Source organism: Lemur catta, chromosome 7, assembly GCF_020740605.2.
Source record: "Lemur catta isolate mLemCat1 chromosome 7, mLemCat1.pri, whole genome shotgun sequence".
NCBI classification, from domain to species: domain Eukaryota; kingdom Metazoa; phylum Chordata; class Mammalia; order Primates; family Lemuridae; genus Lemur; species Lemur catta.
In genome coordinates this window covers 17546198-17552197 of record NC_059134.1, presented here as the reverse complement: position 1 = coordinate 17552197, position 6000 = coordinate 17546198, and positions in this window count along the sequence as shown.

The window sequence follows — 6000 nt, the reverse complement described above, 5'->3', positions numbered from 1 at the left end:
TGTTTTTTAAATCTAATCTCACATATTAAAAATTAAGTAACTGAGAGCCAGAGAGGTTGAGTAACCAATTCAAGATCACACAGCACTTTGGTGGCAGAGCTAGGGTTAGGGTGGTACTCTCCTGCCTCCTAGCTTCATTTTAATCTTCCCCTTTCAGGAGCAGAACCCTAGTCCTGAAACTCTAGTCTCAAAAACTGCTTCTGAGAAAATCTGGAATGGGCAATAAATATTCAAAGCATTGCCCAACTTCCCTTCCTGGCTCATCGCCTTCTCTGCTCACTCAGCCTTGTAGCCAGCCCAAGACTCACTGATAGGAGCCAGGGCCAGCCTGCAGCTTTTGCACTGCTCCTGAGAGGGACTGAGTTGCCAGACTTGGAAAGTCTGCCTGGTGTCAGGGAGTCGTGGGAATGTGCCCAGGTTGCTGTGGGGAGGTTTTCAGTCCTGGCTGCCACAGAGCACCCCCTTGCCAAATCCTGTCTTGCTGATTCTCAGCAGGAAAATGGGAAGTCAGAGTAGAAAGTTCCAACCTGCCAGTTCGAAGGGAAATAGCCAAGAAACTGTCTGCCCACCACGTTAACTATCTTAGCTCCAGAGAGATAAAGGGGGAAAGAATTTGGTAGAAGAGGTCAGGGGAAGAGATGGTAGGGAAAATGGTCGAACAGGGTTAGGAGACGAGGGGAGAGTCTATTGTAATCCTGTGTGTGTGTGTGTGTGTGTGTGTGTGTGTGTGTGCGCGCACATGTGTGTATGGGGGGGTAAGGGGGAGAGAGAGGCTGCCTACCACCTTAAGACCGTCCAGCAGTCCATCTGTTCACACCTACTTATGTAGCTGATGACCTTCTCAGACCCACCTCCTTGTCCTGCTCTGACCTTTTCTGCTCTTCTTATTCCAGCTGCCACCATCCTCCCCCCGCGCAGGCTCCCAGGGAAGGGGAAAGGCCAGTGGGAGATAAGGGTGTGCTGTTTTACGTACTAACTTGGGAGTGAGAGGACCTGTCAAGGACGAGTGCAAGGCTGCTGCTGATGACTCTGGTCCGTGTTTGAAATGCACTGTGGCGGTTACGCAGGCTGGAAAGGAGTGTTGCTTGAACTGGGCTCTTGGAAGCAAGTGAAACTTGACAGTGGGAGACACTGCCTGTATCAAGTCAAAAAGTTATGATCTTTGGGCCAAGAGATCCCAAGAAGCTGGTCATTCTAGTTCTCTTTGTTGGCAGAAGATACTGGAGGACTTTAGCCTTGTACCAGATGCTACAGTGGAGTGTTTTTTAAAATCTCAAGTTGTAAAATTAATTTAGTGAGTTGTGACCATAATATTATAAAAAATGAAATAGAATAGAATACACAGCAGATCAGGGTACGTCACATGGAAAAGGTGAGTGTTGTTTCATTAAATTCTTTTTAGTAGTGTGTGTGTATGTGTGTGTGTGCCCCATGTGGACGTATGCATGCATATAATGGGTCACATTGCATTTATTTATTTATTTATTTATTTATTTTTAAGATAGAATCTCACTTTGTTGCTCAGGCTACAGTGCAGTGTGCAGTGGCCTGATCATAGCTCACTGTAACCTCGAACTCCTGGGCTCAAACAATCTTCCTGGCTCAGCCTTCCAACTAGCTAGGACTATAGGCACTTACAGTCATACCCAGCTAATTTTTAAATTTATTGTAGGGACGGGGGTCTCACTGTATTGCCAAGGCTGGCCTTGAACTCCTGGCCTCAAGCAATTCTTCCACCTCAGCCTCCCCAAATGCTGAGACTGTAGATGTGAGCCACTATGTCCAAACCATATCGTATTCCTTATTGCGGATCGCAGCTGAAACCTTTGGACATCATTCCTCTTTTTCAAAGTGTTAGGAGTGAAGACTTGGATTCACTTTAGGCTCTTGCCATTACAGAGCTCTGTGACCTATGGTGTGTGGTTTAACATCTCTGAGCTTCATTTTACTTATCTGTGAAGTGAATGGATGAAACCAAATGACGAGATCAGATTGATGGTTTCTGAGGTTTTCTACAGCCCTCAACTTCTATAATTTTTGAGATAAATGAAAATTCAGCTTCCTTTAAGGGTTGGCAGGGGAGGAAATGACATTGTCTCCAAATAAAGACTGACTAGTATGAATATGCAAAAATTTCCCTCAGGAAGTACCTCTTCCTCTTTTGGCTCAGTTCATTCATTCATTCATTTGCCAAATACATACTAATGTGCCAGACACTATTGCTTGGAATGGGGAGTCAGCGGTGGGCTAAAACACAGAAATCCCTGCACATGTGGTGTTTACCCTACAACTCCCTGCAGCAGCTTAGGTGTTTTTTGTTTTCATTTACCACACATTTCAAATAAAACAAAACAAAACCAAAAACCTTCTGTAGCTTGAGAGGATTTTTTTTCTTCTGTTGTTTTTTTTTAAGAGATGAGGTCTTGCTCTGGTGAGATCATAGCCCACTATAGTCTCCTGGGTTCAAGGGATCCTCTCAAGTAGCTGGGTCTGCAACACATGCCACCATGCCTGGCTAATTTCTTTTTTAATTTTTTATAGGGATGAAGATTTCACTGTGTTGCCCAGGCTGGTCTCAAACTCCTGGCCTCTAGCGATCTTTCCACCTTGGCCTCCCAAGGCATTGGTATTATAGGTGTGAGCCACTGTGCTCGGCTTATTTTTTCAATAATTGGTTTGGGTCCTTGGTTTCTCTTTAACAAAGTGGGGATGTGATCATGGAATGTTAGCAACACAAGGTCGGAAAGGGTTTCTGAAGGTCTCTTATGCTTAGAAGGGTAAGCTGACCTGAAACCTTGAAATAAATGGAAATCTGAACATTTTAGCCTGGAAATGATTACTTTCCTTGAATGGTCTTTTTTCGAGGAACTCTTGAGACCACAGGCCATTCACTGAAAGGCAATTCACTTTAAAAGGTTCCATTTCAGCTTCTTGACATACTCAACTGCTCTCAGGACAGGGATGGGAAGCCTCCTTCGAGGACTTTGGGGATGGCGTGGCATCTTCCTGGCTCACAGACCAAGGACTGTCTTGTTTGGAGGAAGGGAGGGAGCAAATGAAACCTGCAGACTCTCTTGGCTTCTAGGATGCATAAATTGACAGTGGTAGCAGAGCTGTGGGGACTTTGGCATCTGGAATCATCCTGACCACCAGGGGGCATTAGAAACCTGTGTTCCACGCCACCAGGTGATTTGCCCTTTCTGTCTGGGTTATAGTAATATTAGGTTATTAAGTGTGAAATGTCCAATTTCCTTAAGTACTAAATTTGACAGTTGATATCTCTGACATTTCATTTTGACACTTCTTGTTTTATTTTTATTGTGAAGGTACATCCTCAGTTTTTCAAATACACATTTTGGCTTGTGATTATCTTTCAAATATTTTTCTGAGAGCAATTTTTGTGCAACCGTTTTTAAGTCAAAATTTGTGTTATTTTCGAATATGAGTTCTGTCATGGAACCAATGCAGCACAGGCAGCTTGAAATATCAACAAAGTATTTGGGAAGGATGTGGCTAATGAACGTACAGTACGTTGATGGTTTGAGGAGTTCCATTCTGGTGATTTTAATCTTGAAAATGAGTCATGTGGCCGACATGAGACCAATGTGGATAATGATGAGCTGAAAGCTGTAGTAGATGCGAATCCATCCCAATCTATGCGTGAATTAGCAGCAAGGTTTGACGTTACTATTCCAACAATATGGGACCATTTGAAACAAATGGATAAGGTAGAGAAGCCGGATAGATGGGTACCACATGAATGAAATGAGTGTCAGAAGAGAAATAATCTCAAAGCTTGCCTTTCTTTGCTGTCACGACATAAAGGTGAACCATTTCTATACCATATTGTTATATGTGATGAAAAATGGATTCTTTTTGACAATCACAAGCATTCAGTACAATGGTTGGATAAAGATGAAGTGCCAAGACACAGTGCAAAACCAAATATTCATCAAAAACATTGAATGGTGTCAGTTTGGAGGTCCAGCGCTGGTATTATCCACTACAGCTTCATGAAACCTGGTCAGTCAATTACAGCAGATGTCTACTGCAACCAAATTGATGAAATGATGAGGATGCTTGTGATTAAGCAGCCAAGATTGGTCAACAGAGACAGGCCAATCCTCTTACAAGACAACACTCGATCACATGTCACACGAACAACACTGCTCAAACTACAGAAGCTGGACTTGGAAACTCTGTCATCCACTGTATTCACCAGACCTTGCACTGACTGACTACCACTTGTTCCAGGCTTTGGACCACTTCTTGCAAGGAAAAATAGTCAATTCTCAACAAGCTGTGCAAAATGCCTTTTGCGATTTCATGGCCACTTGCTCTCCAGGCTTCTTAAATGCTGGCATAAACAAGCTACTGTTAAGATGGCGCATACTTTGATTAATTGTACTGCTTCTTGTTTGAGATATAATAAACTACTTTTTGATTGGAAATTGGACATTTCATATTTAATGACCTAATAGCTTTGCAGTTTTAAACAAGGTTAGTTTAATGACCTTTTTAAAGCATGTTGGGCTAAATCAGAGCCCCAGAATGCCAGAGCAAATCAAATTGACAGGCCTAGGCTTGTCTTTCTCATCTCTCAAAATTAAATGTGCATGTGCATGCATTGGTTCAAGAGGTATCTGTTGAGTGCCGTTTATGTACCAAGTTCAGAACTAGGCTCTGCAAAAACAATCTTTCACAAGGCAAAGCCTCTGCTCTACAGGGACCCACAGTCTAGGTTTTTCCATAGACAGTAGGTAAATGGCTTGTTGCCCACTAAGGTGTCTCCACATCATCCTGAATCCAAGGTGACGAGGCTGCTTTCTTTATAGCAAGGTGAAGGCTCTAGGGTTTAGGATCATAAAATCTTGACACTTTCAAATGAGAGAGTATAGATCTTGGTAAATGGGATTTAGGAAAGTGGCCTTTTCATGGTATTGTAGCTAAACTTTGGAGCACCAGTGTGGGGTTGACTGTATAGCCTCAAGGTGAATCCTAATCCAGAAGTCACTGTTCTGTTTTGTAAACTTGGAGGAATAGTTCAGCTTTTTTGGACTCAACTTTTCCCAGCTGCTCTCAGGAAAGATCAGGATGCTGAGACTGTTACCCAATAGAAAACTAAATGAAACGAAAGAGAATCATAACATGGGGCATTATACTGATACAGAAAACCAAGGGGGATTTTGCTGGCTCCTCTGTTACGTCTTTACAACTGGTTGTTTGTTTGCATGGCTGATAGCTCCTTTGCCGCTGCTCATATTTTGTGTAGACATTGCAAAGTCTAGGTTATGTTCAAACTAGTATTGGAACTCAGAGGTGAATAATTGTCCAACCAAGGGATCAGACCTCTATTTTATTTTTCACGGTAACTTGGATGAGTTGATGTGTAAACGGATGGAATGTTACAGTTCACTGCTTTCTAAGAAAACAGAATGGAATGGAGAAAAAGTTGGGGACCCACTCCCATGCCCCCTGCCCCCCGCAGCCCTTGAGTCAGGGGGTGTTGTCCAGAGGGCAGATTGAAAAATTTGGGGGCCGGGTTCAGTGGCTCACACCTGTAATCCTAGCAGTACGCTGGGAGGCCAAGGCACGAGGATTGCTTGAGGTCAGGAGTTTGAGACCAGCCTGAGCAAGAGTGAGATCCCGTCTCTACTAAAAACAGAAAAATTAGCTGACCTAAGTCACAGCTACTCAGGAGGCTGGGGCAGGAGGATCGCTTGAGCCCAGGAGTTTGAGTTTGCTGTGAGGTATGATGACATCACTGCACTCTACCCGAGGCAACAGAGCGAGATTCTGTCTCAAAAAAAAAAAAAGAAAAGAAAAGAAAAAAAACCTTTGGCAAGACTACCTATGTGCTAAGGCACTAATGAGAAGTGAGCATTTAGAAAGAAGTGGAATTCATTGGTAGGATGATTTGGATTATCTCTAAATTGCGTCGAGCTTGAATTCATACAGGAAAACCCTGCCCCCTGCTTCCTAATGAGAATGTTGGCCCTG